Here is an 18513-nt window from a genome sequence, read left to right as displayed (position 1 = left end):
GGCCGAGGAGCAAATCAGCGGCTCGGGGGAGAACAAACAGCCAATGGGAGCGGTAGGGGCGGGGCGGCTCCAAGGCCGAGCGGGGCCGCCGGGCAGGTGGAGTGTCCGCGTGATGCGGGGTCTGCGATGCCGGGTCTGGCGTCCCGGGGGAACCCGAGCTGCGGTTCCGCCGTCTGCAGTTCGGCGAGCGCCAGCAGGGGCTCCTGGTCGCCCATGGGGCCGTGGAGAGGCTCCGGCTCGGGGTGGGGTGGTCACCGGAAGTGGTGCGGGGAAGGCGAGGCCGAGCCGCTCGGAGCCGGGGCCAGCCCGAGGCACAGCCCGTGGGCGGCGAGGGGCCCGGGGAGGATTTACTGGCGGGAATCACAGGGCTGTGAGAGTAGAAACTGAGCTGTCTTTGGAGGAAATGTGGCAACGTCCTGAAAATACTGCAGGCGGGTATTTCCCCATCAGTAACACGCCAGCGCTGTTGGTTGCGTGGCTGCTGGCTTTGTAACTGGCGTCAGTGTAAGCCAGGTTCTCCTGCTGAGAACGGGCTGGAAGTGTTTTGGGTGACTCAGAGCTATTATTTGGATGAATTGTACACCTTGGGGAAAACTGCATTGAAAAGTTGGCTATTACGGTTCTAGAAAGCAAATTAAAGGGAACTCTGTGAACAGGTTGATAGGAATTGACAATATTTATTAAACGTAGGGATTAAAAGATACTCAAATAGTGGTTTATTTATTTCCAAACTGTAACTGTATTTAGTTGTGACATATTCACGAGCACAGATTCACAGGTGACGTTAAGAGTCCCAGTTCCTCAGATACCTTGCTGAGGTTATCTGTGCTGAGGAGACTGGGAGCCCATAGGCACGTGTGGATGGATTCTATACTGGTTTTTTCTAACTCACAGACGAGAAATTAGATGGCGCTCTGAAATACTTGAGGTGCCCCAAAACGAAGTACAGACCTTTACGAATATCAAGATCTTGAAAAAAACACTTTTGTTCAGGATTTACATGTAATTTTTCATAATGTTAAAGCAAAACAGATGCCTAACTTTGTTAACAATGAGTGATTCCTCTTTTAGAAGACCTGTTTGAAGTGAATAAGGCTAATTCACTTGGCTGATTTCACAAAATGGGGATCAGGTCTTTTCTATGAAAAATACATTTTAAGCAAAATCTTTTGAGCTAGGAAGGCACTTCTGTTTCACAAAAAGATGTTGCAGTGGAAAGCTTATGACCACTAATAAAGGAAAAACAATCACCCTCAAATGTTTAGGTAGTCTACTATATACACCAAGGTATTTGGGGTAATTTTTGCTTTGTTTTTAAAACAAAACCATGTAATGATTTATTTCTGCAGAGGAGTAATTAATTGAACCATGATATTAATTTATTATCATTTATTTATCATTGTATATTTGAATTAGCAACAAAAACACTCCTTGTGCAGGATACTGGAGAGCTTATCAGCATCTAAAATCTTCTGAAGTGAGACCCTATGTTATGTGGGCATAGCAGAGAAAGGCAATAGAGAAGCTCAAGAGTGAAGCAATGTGCTATTTCTTGGTGGGCTGATATTGTGACTGTCTCTGGGAGCTGTGATTTCTAGGTGGAAGCTTGCCTCTGTTTTGACTTGACACTGCAGGTGCAGCTGACTATCTGTGTCTCATGAGGTCTCTGAACAAAAGTTGCAATGCTAAGTTGTCAGTGTTTGGAATACTTGCAGACCCTGTAACAGGAAGCGTAACAGGGCAGTGCTGAACAAGTCTCACATGCAGAATAACAGTTTTGACATGAGTTCTGGAAGATGACTTTCAGAATAGTTCATGAGTACATCTTGATGAAGCCATTTTTCCTCATTTATTCCAGTTCCTGAAAGAAACAGCAAACAAACAGGAGTATTTCATATCTGAATTTTGTCCTCATTTTTTCATTTCTGTACTCATCTGACACATTTCCTCACGCTGTTCCTTCTGCTCTGTTCATATGGAGATCATCTGGCCCTTATGCTGGTGAGAACTCTTCTCCAGGATTCAGTGTGGACAAAGACTGCAAATTCATTGCCAAACAGATCGGTTTCACAGACTTATCTTTTTCTAAACTGGAAAAGAGCATGCTTGCTTAAACTCCTCCAGTGATTAAAAAGGGAATTTTCAGATATGCTGAATGAAATGGAGAGTAAACTGAAATTACCTTTCTCTTTGAAAAACTTGAAACACCTTTTACACCCTGCAAGCAGTACTTGAATTGTTGTTCTTTGCTGGTGATTCAATAACCAAAATGTTATTTGTAGTGTCTTTGTAGCAGGCTGCACAGATTAGGAATTTAGTCACTGCTATTAATACTCTTCCCGAAGCGGAAAACCACAACTAAGGGACTGAAATATGAAGAAAGAGTGGGGGATGGAAGAAAAATGAAAAGCTGCAGCATACCTTTGTCCAAGGTTTTCATTTGTGTCTAACCTTCTCTGTCATTTCTATCCTTCTAATTCTTTCAGGATATGATAGAAAAATGTCCTCTTTGACTACAGAAAAGCACTCTCAAATTTCTGTGCCACTACTTGAAACATAGTGATGCTTTTAATGCAGACATTTTCCGTGGCCTTAACTGCTCACAGGTCTGTACCAAAACCAAAGTAGCCACTGTGAATACCTAGTAAGTACTGTTCATAAACATTTTTATAATGTTTGACCTTAAGAGTGACCTGAAGATTAATGGATATGTTGTATCAGTTTTAATGGGTCTCTTTTCTCTTGGATACACACATGTGACTCCCATTAGTCTTAATGGGAGTTATATGTGTGCCTAGAGGTTAGACAAGATCTCTAAAGGTGCTGTTATGCTCTGTTGTATTAACGATCTCATAATTGCTGAGGTGCTGCACCTTTGCATTGAAAGCAAACTAATTAAATTGGTCTAGTATAAGTTGGTATACTAGCATACCCAGCACGTATGTGTGTTTTCCTGTGAGTCTCTCAGTACACAGAGGTACCGGCCAAATCAAATGTGGAATTCAATTTTTTTGTGTGACTTGACTTCCTTTGTAATTGTTCTTTGTAATTCAAAATGATTTCATGAGTTTGATTCCTAAGAAAGATGATTGTTCGTGTGAGTACAGGGGAAGAAGCTGAATGTGATGTTTTATTTTATCATTAAAGGATGTAGTGAGAAAAGACTGAATTGATTCTTATTTTGATGTTGCAAATCATGCACTTTGAAAAAAGGCAGTTAAGTCTCAAGGATTAACCTGAAGCTTGATGTTGAATTTTAATTATGGCTTTGTTACTCGTTTCTTCCAAGTGCCTTTAGACAAAGCACTTCACCTTTCTTTGATTTCCAGATATGTAAAATATCTACTTGCTTCTTAGTGTTGCAGACATAAATTAATATGTGTTCTATACTTTGGAATTTTAAGATTGGAGCATCCAACTGTATTCTGTTGGCATAATTATGACAGCACAGGAGGAGAAAAAATCATAGTATCTACCTGGTACAGCCGAGCAGAAGTCCTAGTGATGATGTAGATCTGTCAAGAGAACTGATTCTGTTCCATAGTTTATGATGTGTAAGACAGTGCATTGGTAATGAAAAAAATTTGGTACGTTTTTTGGTGGAAAAGATTGTACAGTAGGCAAATTGACATTGTATAGACATTTGACATTTTCATAGATAAAAATAATAATTAGAATCAGATAGTCACTGTGAAAATTCGTATGTCTTATTCCCTGTCTCCGTGCATTTGAAAATCAACCATGATGTAGTCTTCTTTGAAAATATAGATTTGAGGAAAGAATGAATCTTAATATTTACATTCTAGAGGAAAAGAAGGGTTTATGTGATAACCTTCACATTTAAAGTTGATAATTTTCTTTTTTTCTTTTATCAGATAAGGATATTACATAAATCCAATTTCACAATTTAGTTTTACTATTTTTGAAGTAACAGATCTTGTGGCATATTTTTGGGTGGGTTTTTTTTTGTTAATATAATTATTTTATTTTTGCCCTTATGTGATTCTTACTTTCTAGTAGAAAGTAGCAAATTTCATAGCATCACACAGAATCACAAAATCAGCTAGGTTGGAAAAGACCTCTGAGATCATCGAGTCCAACCTGTGACCCAACACCACCTTGTCAACTAGACCATGGCTCTGTGTGCCACATCCAATCTCTTCTTAAATACCTCCAGGGACAGTGAATCCACCACCTCCCTCCACAGCCCGGTCCAATGTCTGATCACTCTCTCCATAAAGAATTTCTTCGTAATGTCTATCCTAAACCTCCCCTGGCACATCTTAAAACTGCCCTCTTGTCCTAATGATAGTTACCTGGGAGAAGATACCAGCCCCCACTTGGCTACAACTTCCTTTCAGGTGGTCGTAGAGAGTGATAAGGTCTCCCTTGAGCCTCCTCTTCTCCAGGCTAAACATCCTCAGCTCCTCACAGGGCTTGTGCTCCAGTCCCTTCACCAGCCTCATTGCCCTTTGGACCTGCTCCAGCACCTCAATATCCTTCCTAAACTGAGGGGCCCAGAACTGAACACAGTACTCAAGGTGCGGCCTAATTAGTGCCAAGTACAGGGGCAGAATCACTTCCCTGGTCCTGCTGGCCACACTGTTCCTGATCCAGGCCAGGATGCCACTGACCTTCTTGGCCACCTCGGCACTCTGCTGGCTCCTGTTCAGCTTCATGTCAATCAGAACCCCCAGGTCCCTTTCTGCCTGGTTGCTCTCCAGACACTCTGTCCACTGCCTGTAGCGCTGCATGGGGTTTTTGTGGTCAAAGTGGCACTTGGTCTTATTAAACATCATACCATTGGATTGAGCCCATCTATCCATCTTGTCTAGGTCCCTCTGCAGAGCCCTCCTACCCTCCAGCAGATTGACACTCCCCCCACACTTGGTGTCATCTGCAAATTTGCTAATGGTGGACTCAATCCCCTCATCCAAATCATCATTGAAGATATTAAACAGGATTGGGCCCAACACTGATCCCTGGGGGACACCACTAGTGACCGGCCGCCAACTGGATGCAGAACCATTCACCACCACTCTGGACCTGGCCCTCCAGCCAGTTCTTAACCCAGCAGAGAGTGCCCCTGTCCAAGCCGTGGGCTTCCAGCTTTTCCGGAAGTATGGCATGGGAGATGGTATCAAAGGCTTTGCTGAAGTCCAGGTAAACTACATCCACAGCCTTCCCCTAATCCACCAGGCGGGTCATCTGGTCATAAAAGGAGATCAGGTTGGTCAGACAGGACCTGCCCCTCTTAAATCCATACTGGCTGGCTCTGATCCCCTGTCTGTCCTATAGGTGCCGTGTGATCGAACTGAAGATGATCTGTTCCATAACCTTGCCAGGCACTGAGGTCAGGCTGACCAGCCTGTAGTTTCCCAGGTCTTCCTTCCAGCCCTTCTTGTGGGTGGCTGTCACATTGGCCAACTTCCAGTCATATGGGACTTTCACTGGTGATCCAGGACTGTTGATAAATGACGGAGAGCGGCTTGATGAGCTCCCTCATCACCCTGGGATGGATCCCATCTGGTTCCATAGACTTGTGGGGATCCAAGTGGTTCAGCAGGTCACTAACTTCCTCCTGGATTACAGGGGGGTTGTTCGGCTCCCCATCCTTGTCTACCAGCTCAGGAGGCCAGTTGTCCTGAGGATGACCTGTCTTGTTGAAGACTGAGGCAAACAAGATGTTAAGTACTCAGCCTTCTCTTTGTTAACTATGTTCCCCTTCATTCCACTGAGACTGTGATGGTAATGTCTTTAGCTCTGTAATTGAGAATACCTGGAAAAATCTTGTGAACTGTTTTGTAAATATACTTTCTTACATTTGACTCCAATGTGTAAAATATATTGTATAGTTTAATCAATTTTCTTTCTCATGTAAATTTCAAACATTAATTTCCTTGGGTTTTTTAGTAATTTGTGATTAGTTCTCCAGTATTTTTTTAAAAATAAATAGTTAATCTTTTTAGTGTTATATTTAGGCTATATAGGATATTGTTAAAAAAAGCTAAAAATGAAAACAAACCTTAGCTCATTTCAGTTTCTATATGTATCCTTATCCATAAAAAGAAAGGAATAGTTCTGTTTTGTAACCCTGGCAAACTCCAGATATTTCCAAATTTTTAAATGTGTTTCTATGTACTTGAGGTTCTTTGCTCTAAATTTTGCTTTGATAGCACACTCTAAACTCCCAGAGACAGGAGTTGTGTCCTCTGTATTTTTTACATAGTGTCAAGCATCTGCACTCTCATGAAGGAAGCTTCTGCTGGGAAAAAAATAATCTATATTTTGCTATTATCTATAGACCAATTTTCTAAGCAGAATAAGCAAATTTGTCAAAAGGATTTAGTTGGATTTTTTTCTTCTTTTTCCAGAATAACTATGCTTATATTATTTTTGACGGTATAATGGTTGATTGAGTGTGAGTAATTAATTCTATTCCCCATATTTTAAGGGTGATCTAATCCTGGAGCAAGTTGCCCAGATGGGTTATGGAGTCTCCATCCCTGGAGATAATTAAAACTCAACTGGACACAGCTCTTAACAACCTGCTTTGGGTGAGAGGTCGGACGAGACAACCTCCAAAGCTCTGTTCCAACCTCAACCATTCCATGATTCTGTAAATTGTGTAGTTACCTTGTTGAGACTCTTTCATTGTAGAAAAGCTTTCAAATGCCAGTTCAGATGTTTCAAATGGTAATTGAGATTGAGCAGTTTTTATCCATATCTTGAATTAAAAAGCACATGAACAGAAGCATGAAATGTTTTAAGACTAAACAATTGAATACATACAGAGCGCTATGCTGAGTAAATGACAGTGTTTATAGAATGGAAAGACAGTACACAGCACCAGTATGCAAGCTGTCTATTTTGTCAGTCTCCCTTGAAATAGTATGTAAGTAGATACTGCAATAAATATTAACTGCATTAATAAATATTTTTAAATTTTATGCGTAAACTTGATTGCCTTAGCAATTGCTTTTGTATTAATCATTCATAGTTCTGAAATGAATGAAATAGCTATACTTTATGTGAGATTTTTTTGTGTTAAATTTTAAATGAGTCATGGAAATATTAGGTGGTTTAATGGGAAGTTAAGGTGTTGAAGCTAAGAACAAAAGTAAAGTATTGGGATTTTTTTTTTTTGAGTTTGATTTTGAAGAGTAGTGTTGAGTAGTTCTGTAGAGAATTTAGTTCTAAGTCTGATATACTGAGAGTTACTGTAGCCAGCTCTTTTACCTTGGTAATATAGAAAGTTAGCTGGGCTGGTAAACTAAAACTTGAGCATGTGTTTTAGCCTCTCCGTTTCATAACAGTTGTTAGTTTTAGTGTTTTGAAAACAGGGATGGTTTAGGCATTGGCACCCTTGATTTTTGATTATGGGTGTTACTGAAACAGTGCAAGTGGAAAACAGATTTCTGATACCATCTCAGTAGAAATTTGTTTGAACCTGTCACAAGTGGAAAAGAGATTGGTGATATCATCTCAATAGCAATTTGTTTGAACATGCCCCCAGAGCTCTTTGGGATTTTAGAACCTTGTCGTTAGGTTCTAAATTCCATAAAGTTGTTGTGTATGCCAAGTATATTGAAAGTCACTGATTATGCCCATGGAAAAGGTCTGGTTCATTACATATGCCCAAATAATTATAAGGATGCTAACAAATCATTCTAGATTAATGATTCCTATATGAAATTAAAACCAGAAATTAAAAATATGAGATAAAAACCTAACACTGCTTTTGGTAATCTGTACTTTTTTTTACCCCTACCTGCACACTTCAACGATGGAAGAAAAGGGATGATAAAATTTATTAGTAGTCTGTGCAGGAATTGATTTGTTTTCTCAAGCTTGTGTTGAACTCAGATACAAAAATTAGTAAGTTAGTACAAAATTGCAGGTGTCAGGGTGTGCATGGGAATAGGTTAAGAAGAGCCAGAGCTTGTCTTATTTTATTTTTATTTTACAATAAAATTTAAATTTCAACTGTGCTTTTTATTTGTATTCAGTTTTTCAATGGGACAAGAGACAGAGTTCAACTGCATTGATTTATGAGTGAATAGCGTGTCCCATTCAGATCATCCTATGGCTAATGTCACAGACAAATGCTGGAGGAATTCAGTGCTCTTTAACTCAGTTTTCATAAGCTGCAGTTGCTCATAGCTGAGATAAAGGGACTGATCTAATTCTGAATGAAGGTAAGGGATTGATAAACAGGAGTATTTGTTGGGTTTTGTAGGGTCCATGTTAATAATAATTTCATCACCCTTATACAGACTTTGCAAATTATGTTTTATTTCAAATTAGAGATGATCAACAAACATTATGTTCTTTGGAACATAATGAAAGAAAAATTTAAATTGACTGTTCATGTACTTATATATGCAAAATCATCTACATTATGCAGATATCTAAAAGCAGAAGCAGAACTAGATTTGAGAGGAAACCTGTGTTGTATTCCGATATCAACAGCAACTTAGATCACATTGGTATCACATCAGAATAATGTTTTAGAGCCTCTACCAATTTAAAAATCAAATTGATGCTAGATTTGTGTAGAACAACACATTTGACTGACAGAAAAGGCTGTTATAGATGGATGTGATGTTCTATCCTTGTCTAACAAGGGTTTTGACTGACAGTTTAACAATAGTACACTTTCTATCCCATATATTCTAAATGATTATTATTACAATACAAAACATTTTTGCACTTGCTGTATATAGATAACATGTACACTTCTTGTGTAATAACATTCAAGAAGAGAAGGTTTCTTTTATGTCTTAAAGATGATGACAATTAATGAAGGCTCCATCTAACACTTATAACCAATGTCAAGGATTGCTATTGTGGTGCATGGTAATGTAAAAACTATCGGGGTACTTAGCTCCCAGTGAAAGATCAGCATAACTCTTGACACATGCTATATGGTGGATGAAATAAATCTCTTTGGAGAGCAACAGAAATATTTCTTAAACTGAAGAGCACCCTTTCTGTTTTATAATCCCTCTTTTCAGCCTTGCAGTTCTTTGCATCACTGTAAAATGCAGTTTTAATCTGAAAAATAACTGTGTAAAATGGCACCTCTTAATGCAACAAATATGCTTTCTGTGCTTTGCAGTCAACATTTTTCTGAAATGAGACCTAAGATTCTTCTTCAGAGCAATAGGTCAAGATAAGGAAGCTACACAGTTTTTCTTATATGTGTCTCTCATTCATTTTGGGGAGACCATCCTTTGGTAAGTATTCTCCTCATTTTAAAATTTCCGGTTTAAATTCTCGGCATCCTTTGTCCCTTTAGATCTTCACAGCACTGTAGGAAGTGTCTCCCATTTTGTGTAGGTTTTCACAAGAGCAGGAACAGTACAGTGTGACTACATTATATTTGATGATAATAAAAAGATCAACATTAAATTCTAAACTCTTCTGTAAACTTCATTTTAGTGTTACATGCAACTAAAGAAGAAGGTATACTATTTTATGAACCTCCCAACGATGAAAAATATAGAAAAAATTGAATAGAAAAAAATGGGGCCACATTCATCAAAACGCATCTTCCTCTTATCTTTCTGATTATCTAGATGAGGAAAACATGATAAATAGAAAGATTGCTTTTACAATATGGATTTTTTTTTAAATTGGCTTACTGTGAAGGATATTTTTCTTAAATGACTTTGTATTTGGTAAGGGAATTTAATAGATTAGTTTTTTCACCTCATTATGTATGATCAGTGGGATCTTGGTATCTTACGTTTGTTCAGCAAGATTTTATTTGTCTGTGAAAGGACAAATTCAGTATATGTTTTATCCAACAACAGGATTATTTATTGGCTTGGGACAGTGATGGTGATATTTTCTGCAAAGCACTAAAAAGATCTTTAAACAATATTTACCCTGTTACTGGTGGTGCCACCTCAACTGTATGTCAGTTTTAGATAGAATACCAGTGCTTCTCTAGCAGTGATTTATGATATGAAGGAAGGGATAAAAGTAATTTGGGAAATAATATTATCCAGTTAGAAAACGATCACTCAGAAAAATTGTAGTTTTATCAATATAAACTGCTAAGTTTTAAAGTGAAGCCAACTAAAAAAAAATCCATGATGTGGAATTATATTGATCTTCACATAGGTCATTGTGATAATACAAACATCTGGTACTTAATTTGAGAGAGCACTAACGATAATCATCTGTACAAGGGCCTACTCTAGAGGCTGTTAAAGCATATTCTTTACCGACCACTGAAAACTGTAGTTTGCAAACTCAGATTGAGTTCCAGTTTCTGAGCAGGATGTGTCATATTGGTACAGAACTGTACTCTACCCCCACTCAGCTGACATCATCTGTTTAACACAGTTTTTCTTTCTCTGACATCTTTCCTCATTTTGCTTAATCCATAGCCTCACCTTACTTTGTGTCCTGACTTTGCTTATTGTCCTTCATGAGCGAATACAGGTCTAAAACTGTCTCATCTTAGTTTCTCCCCCTTCTGCTGTTTTTTTCCCTCTGACCTTTTGTATCATTGTTCCAGTAGCAGTTGTCTGTCTAATCTACGTAATTGTCTTTGGTCTTTCTTGCCTCTTTTATGCTTCTCTCATCTGTGAACTCTCAGTGCTCAATTAGTGAAGGAACAAAAGGCGCAGAAGGAAATGTTCCCTTGCTGTCTATTCTTGTCTTTGGCATTGTAACAGACTGGAACAGAGGCAACTACAAAGGACTGGGTTAGCTCCTTCATCTCCAGTTTGGAGAATACTCAGTAGGGATATTTTTTTGAAGAGACTTTTGCTTTTGGAATGAACTTCCTGCTGAATATATGCAAAACATAATTTGCAGAGATTCACAAATTGTCTAAAGGTGGGAGAATTTCTGCAGGATTCATGAAAGCACAGTGTTGAGATAGGGCATATGGGATGAACTATCTTAAACCTTTGTGTTAAATTGTGATGAGCTTTCAGTTTTAAGCAAAACATTTCCTCACTTTTAATAGGGACAAAGCATTTCCTTTGTACTTCATTTTTTGAGTGAATGCAATATTTTTCTTGATGTCCATATGTGTAATTCTCTCCCTGGTTTAACAAAAATGGGAAGTGCAATCTGGGATGAGCATAGAAATACGCCAGCCAAAAAGTGAGGATCTGTCACTTGGAGAGCTGAAGTACTAAGTTTTAGAATATGTCAAAGTCAGATGTCTTTAAACATTTGCTGTACAATGAACACCACTTACAAATATGTGTGAGGGAAACATATACACATTTGTCAAGTTACCTTATTTTTTTAATTAAAAAAAAATTAATCTCCTTAGCAGAGACATTTCCTCTCAGAATAAAGACCTGATTCTGGAGTCTCATAGATATTTAATTTGCAAGATAGCATAATGAAAATATGCTAATAGCTTTTTCAATAAGTTAATAGCTTTCAAGTTCATACTAATTAGTTTGTTAAAATATTCTATTGGTAAAATACTTCTTTTTCCCCCCAGTAAAAGTTAAGAATGTAGCACAGTCTTACAAGGAGCATCTTGCCAATAGCAAAAACCGAATGAGAAATAGTATCAAAATTGTTAGAAAAAAATAATTAGCAATTGAGTGATGAAGGAAGCTGCCATGATTGTCATCAGAATAACTTTCTGTCATTTTACAGTGAAATCTGAGAGATTGTAGGAGTGGATCTTGTGGAGTTAAGTAAATATTCTTGGGAACAAAGACAGGAAAACAAACTTCTCATGGTGTCATACTTGGTCCCAGGTGTCTTACATTCCTGACTACCCATGGCAGCAGCTGCAGGAATGGTGAATGATGCCCCATTTTCTGCCCACCCTTGGTGGCCAGAGCACCATGAAATGAAAGCATCCATCTTCACATTGAGAAGATAACCCATACCTCTCATTTTCCATGTTAATTCTCTATCGTTAGTGTAATACTTTGTTCAGTGAAAATTAATGAAGTATGTTTTCCTTGATTTTTGCTTGGTTTTTTATTGGGAGGGTATTGTATATTCCCCTACATCCAGCTTTTTGCTAACCTCCCTGTTTCTTTGGCATCTTTTAGTAATACCCTTAGATCTCCCTAGGACTTTCTAAAACAGTACCCCTTATATCTTTATATATTCACTTGATATACTTTGAATCCTACTGCAGTTGTTTACATCTTTCTCATGTCCTTTTGAAAACATACACTTAGCTTACTTTTGCTTCTGTTGGCTGGGCAAAAGCCGTCATATGCTCTGACTTATTCCAAAGAATGCATGTGTTGAATGGCCTGCTGGCTATTGTCAAAGTGAATAACATCTAAAGTCTCCCTTTTCTTCTATCAGTGAGGGAATTAATAGAAATTATCCCTGCTTTTCTGTCCCCTGGTCCTCCCCATTTACTGAGTACCACAATAGCTGTAATATCTTTGTGAACTCAGTTGCTCTCAAATTGAGTAGAACTAAGTCACTGTATTAAAATTTAAGGTAATATAGTGATGAGACAATGTAGAGTTGGGGAATTTTACTTGAGGAAATTTATTTTCATCAAACATGAATCTCTGGTTACTCCTTTGATTGTCAAGAAGAAAATGACAACCAATAAGACATACACTTTCATAAGCAAAAGGTCCCTTCCTGCCCTGGTTCAAACAGATGCAGACAATTCCTAAAATACCTGGATGACAACTATGTGGTAAAGGTACTAAGAGATCTGAATAGGAAGGAGGCATTCCTTGATTTGTTACTTGTTAACACATGGTCTTGTGAGTAAAGTGGAGATTGATGGCTATCTTGGCCACAGTGACCACAATGGAGTCAAGTTTAAAATCTCTGTTGACTGGAGGAAATGTGCCAGCAAAACTTCAACCCTAGACACGAGGAGAGCAGACTTCAGGCTGCTCAGGAAACTAGTGAGTCAGGCCCCGTGGGAAAATGCTTTTGAAGGTGCTGGGGTCCATCAGTGCTGGTCACTTTTTAAGCATCACCTCCTAAGGGCAAAGGAACAGGCAATTCTAAAAAGTCAGAAGTCAAGCAGACAAGGCAGAGGGCCAGCTTGGCTGAGCAGGGATCTTCTTTTGGAGATAAGGCAGAAAGGGGAGGTGTGTGTCTCACCCCCACCAAGCGTGTTTCCAGCTCCCCACACCTGCTGCTGTAGTCTTAAATATGTCTGAACAGGGATGCCATGTGCTCCCCTGGTAGACTGAAGTTTTTTCCACCTTTTTTTTTTGTTTGTTTGGAGTTTGGTTTTTTGGGGGGTTTTGTTTGTTTGTTTGTTTTGTTGTTTTGTTTTTGTTTAGGACAGGCTGGAGCCAATTTTGACTGGCACATGGCAGTACATGACCTGCTCCCATATAGGTCACCACGCTTCTGCTACTTAAATCCTGTAGAATATGCTCATTTAAAGCTAAGTAAAGCAAGATGAATGAATAAACAGATAACATCATGTGTACCTCTTTTTTTCCATACAAAAGTATGGAGAAAAAGAGATAGCACTAACTTTTCCTCTGCTGTTTTTTGGTTTTTGGCTTGTTGTTTTTTTTTCATAGAAAGCAAAGTATATGCATTATTAGTCATAGGATGAATGAGGTGCTTACTACAAAGGAACAATTTTTTTCAGTGGGTTTTAGTCTTATATAGGCATCCAATATTATTCTTTTAACAGTGATATTAGACAAGAAAGACCAGCAGAGAAATTGCATTTGAGGTCCTGTCTCTCTTATATTTTTACTTAGTGGTTCTTCTCTCTTGCAACACAGCCGTTTTAATTCCTAAGTATGGAATTAACCATTCTCATTTGGAAAAAAAATTAATTTTGAGATTTACATTTGGTTCAGAGTCCCTAGGAATAAGATCTGGTCAACATGTGAGTTTTCTTGTTAAAATTCCAGCTTTCTGTTCATTCAGACTTCTCTCAAATTGCCTACTTTATTTTGACTAATATAATACTTCAGAAAAAGTCCTCTCTCTGAACAGAGTCTATCGGTTTTACTTTGGTTACAATTGGTTAGGTCACTTTTCTTTTATATTTTCATCCTGATAGCATTTTTCTTCTTGTTCCGGAAAATAAATTCCCGTTTCTGTACTTTTTTGAATATGTTTCTTTCTGTTGATCATTATAAGGTTTCAGCCTTATCATTTTTTCAGTGATATAATCTTCAACCATAACTCTGTATAATTATCAATTTCATATGAAAATCTGGCTTGGTCAAACGATACTGTTTTAGCTCACTTGTAGGAAATTTATGAAATGCATGTGGCATTGAACCTTGATTTTTAAAATATTGATATAATAATTATTCATTATATACTTTAAACTATGTTGGTGTTTTACAAAGGAGACAAAATCTTGTTCACATAATGAAAAGGATGTCGCTGTAGAAAATGATAAATATTATATTTTCACTGTGAGTTAGAAAAATAATTTAACTTCTTCCAGTCTTTGTGGCAGTCATGAGTTTATGGAAGGAGTTGAATGAAGCAAAGAAGTTTGTATAGCAAGCAGGGTTAGAATTGTACAAGGAGCTAAAATTTGTCTTGGTAAGTTTCCAAAAACTATACCCTAAAGGAAACCATGTTGTTAGCGTGTTATAGAACCTTTAACCTCTAGGTCAGTCTAAACTTCTAGTAAAAGTAAGAAACCTTGCCCTTTTCCTCAGCTGTTCCTTGGGGTTACATTTTAAACATTTTTATTCTGTTTAGTTATTTTTATTTCAGTACATATTAACTGATGTAGGCATGCTTATTATGACAATTAGGAAGAAAGTAGTGGTGAAATACTGTTGAAAGATTAGGAACGAATGAGTATATTAACTCATGGTAAATGCCAAAAGTTTGAATTATTTTTAATTTTTTTTTAATTATATTCAATTCATTTGCAAGTAAAAATATTTTAGTTCTGTAGAAATTATTAAGTGATTCAAATAGAGTTTTGCTTCAAACAACTGAATCTTTTGAAAGAATACAATGATGAAATTGTTCAGTCCAGTGATATTTTTTTGAAAGCAGACTAGATAACTAATGTAAGATCATTTTTCTAGCTTTATAGTTGCTTCTGTCTTTCTGCTTCTGCTTTCAATGTATGTTTTTTGCCCATGAGTTTCTCCATAAGCTTGGGTTTACTGATTCTTCCAAATATATGCTAAATTGGATTAATATTATCTTCCTCAGCTCACCATGACTGAGATAAACTAGAATGCTAATTTAACAAAAGAAGTTTAAGAAAAGAGTTAATTAAAACTTACAGCACCCTAGAGGAGATTTCTGGTGGCAGGCTCTTGCATCTGGTAGAAGGCTGAGCAGTTTGATGCATGTTAGGTTAAGTTAGGCAGATTTAGATAAGATTTAATTTTATAGTTAGGGTACTTAAACAGTGGAACAAATGGTATAGGAATATGATATGCTCTTTAAAGCCTGAAGTCTTTTAAATTGGAATTAGAAGTTATTTAATACAATAAATTGTTGCTTTAGCAGGATTTTATAGATTTAATTTGGAATAATATAATTCTTTTGTCTGCATTATTCAGGAGGTCAGCATAGATGGTCATAATTTTTTTCATAGCCTTAGGTTCTCTAAGTCTACAGTTTCACCTCTTACCTATGTGAGAAAGAGCAAAATAATTAGCAAGGAAGGTATAGAAAGAACACAGTAGACATGAACATGAATGATACTGTGACAGAAGGCCTGTCATTCATTTATTAGATGGCTACTCAGAATAATGTTACGTAGGTATGGCACTCAATTAGCTAATGGGAGGAAGATCTTCACATTGAAAATAGGAGCTGAGAGGGGATTTTAAAAGCATATCTGCAACTTGCAATGCAAGCCTATGCACAGTGTGCTACTAATGAAGTTATTCTGTTATTAGGAGTGAAGCTGGTGCTTCTGTACAATTTTTTAATATGGCACGTAAATATACTAGCTGATGATGAAGTGTTAGTTCAATTGCCTCTAATGCGAACACTGCATTGCATGGCCACAGAATGCCCTTGGAGTTGCAGTTGACTCTCTTGGAAGGATTTTATTTTTGAGGAATTTCTCCTGTTCATGCAAGGAAGAAACATAAATGAGATGTATAATGCATTTTGTATAATATTTTGCTAGGGAATTCTTGCTTTTAACTAGAGTTTGTTAGTTAATTTCATAATGGATTTTGTTATCTACCTCATATAGTAGCATTTGTGCCTATGTTGTCTCTGATAGACAAATTCACTTTAATTACTGCTGGTCAAGTCAATAAAAGAGAATAATCAGCTAAAAATGGTGCTAACATTAGTTCATGTGACTCTGCCTATCATATTTTGACTTCTGTGCAGTTGGTAGATGTATAGATGTATACTACCAGTTTAATTAATGATATCTCATTTATATTTTTAGAGGTAAAAGGTTTGATCATGAATGTAAGGTTACAACTCCAGCATCTCTTCAGCTCCTTTAGTATGTCTTTCTTCAATAAGAAAGCAGAGTACCTGGGCTGCGGGTGGAAAGAGAGACACTTGCTTCATCCTTCATTTACAGTCTGAGCATGTCTGCTTTTATTAGGGCATTCACATGGCGTAGTGAAACCTTAGCCTTGTTTCCTGTGGATAAGTATACCAAGATGACCACCTTACTGGAAGATGGGAAACCTGGTCTGTCAATACACAGTGCCTCAACGAGTGTGAAGCATTGAAGTGCGGAGTATGGCTGAAATGGAAGTCAGTGGCAGTGGAATTTAGAGGCAGCCATCCAAGCCCTGGAAGAGGAAGTGGCTGTCAACTGCAAGAAGCAGCATTTTTTTCAACCAACCACTTCCTCCTCCTGAAGGTAGCAAGAGTTAATAGCCAGCCAGGTCTTGCAGCTTCTCAGCCATGTTGAGAATGTGAATATGGGATAATGGGTGTTTTTAGAAAAACCTTCTTAAAAAAAAAAAAAAAAAAAAAAAAGAAAGAAAAAAAAGTCTTGACTTACATTTGCATGAAGGTACCAATGCTTTTCTCTACGTTTAATTATAATGTGGTTTCCTGAAATGAAAATTTCAAAATGAAGAGCTAAAACACGGGAATCTAAAAAAGTAATTGAAATATTATAAACAGGGAAATTGTTCTCCATCTGAAACAATTTTATCATGCTTATGAATTACTAGAGAGTATGGTCTCCAAATGCCATATCATTTGTTAGTTTTCTTTATCTCTAACAGTGTGTTATGTAAATTCTAGCTGAACTGACAAGTAGTGTATCACTGTTTGGCACGTCTTATGTTTTTACCCTGGGACCATGTTCTAGAACTATAGGAGATAGCTTTGCTAGCTATCCTGGTGGGGTGATGAATTTAGAAAGATAATACACCACATAAGCAAACAGCTTGCCCATTTCAATCCTGAAGTCTAGAAAACTCAAAATATAAAAAATGTCAAAAAAACCCCAGAAGTAAACCATTCTTATAGGTCCCTTCATTTAAAGTACAAAGAGCTTCAATACTTATATTTAAAATTTTAATTTAAACTTTAAATGCATTTTAAATTTGCCAGTTAACTTATGCATCTATAAGTAACATACATATTCATCTACATCTATGTATATATTATTTTTGTGATTTACACTTGGAATTCAGGATGTATCAATGAGATACCATTAGAGATTGTGTTGCTTTCTATGAAGGAGAATCAAGAGTGGAAAATAAGGTACTCTGCAATATGATACCTTTATTCTTTAATGTCAAAACAAGATATGGCTACTGTATTTATCATAATTTCTGTTTTTAACATGGCAACATTTGTTATTCTTCTTAATATGCTAAAAATAAAATAATTTTTCAAGATGTACTTCATCCTATGCATGCAAAGACACAGACTTTATGCTACATGTTGCTGTATGTTGTAATTGATTTTTTTTTGTTTCTTTTGCTCATCTTTTGTAAGCCATGATTGCCATATTACATGATGTTTCTTGCAGAATGATTCCTGGAGCATGTAATTAGCAGTATGCAGTAATTTGGAATAAGTGCTGTTAAAAAAACCAAGATAACATCCCACTTATTTTGCTTTCTTTTACCCTTCACAGGTGGTAAATAGAAGAGATAAATTAAGTCAATTCACTTTGAATTTTTATTCATTTTTATTTTATTTGGAACTCTTACAGCAGTTTGGATTAGTAAACTTTTTTTTTTTCCCCTCCCAGATTGTAATAGCTTTTCTTCCTGTGTTGCTTTTCTTTTAGGACAACCACAATATTTATTTTAGGAGTTCTAGTCTTTCTCTATTTCAAACATGGTACTAAGCATAACCTCATTGTGTACCTCCTTTGTCAGTTTTTTAATATGAACTTGAGATTTTGTTCAGGATTTTTTCACTTGTCACACATCTCATTTTTTTGATACATTTTTTAAAATGGTATTTTTTAAGCTTCCAGGTGGAAGTAGGAAATATTTTCTATTGATTTCTCTTAGATACAAATTATATGTGTGTAATCAAAGTGAATATTTTAGGTATGTAGTTAGATGTGCAAAGCTGTTTAGAAAATACAATTTTATTTTTTGCTTTGCACTGTATGAGAAGAGTATGTAACAC

At 37.0% G+C, this 18513-nt stretch overlaps 1 long non-coding RNA gene across 1 annotated transcript in view; it reads left to right on the top strand.

Moving 5' to 3' along the window:
• Positions 1-58: 58 nt before the first annotated feature.
• The window catches only part of LOC135412050 (uncharacterized), a 94536-nt gene continuing 76081 nt past the window's right edge, over positions 59-18513 (top strand). The window contains exons 1-3 of the long non-coding RNA XR_010429473.1: positions 59-6557; positions 8010-8198; positions 9122-9239. This is a non-coding gene — a long non-coding RNA (uncharacterized LOC135412050). The remainder of the gene's footprint in view (positions 6558-8009; positions 8199-9121; positions 9240-18513) is intronic.

This window comes from Pseudopipra pipra, chromosome 1 (assembly GCF_036250125.1).
Source record: "Pseudopipra pipra isolate bDixPip1 chromosome 1, bDixPip1.hap1, whole genome shotgun sequence".
Taxonomy (NCBI): domain Eukaryota; kingdom Metazoa; phylum Chordata; class Aves; order Passeriformes; family Pipridae; genus Pseudopipra; species Pseudopipra pipra.
Note: the sequence above shows the minus strand (reverse complement) of the source record. Positions and strands in the feature narration are given on the sequence as shown.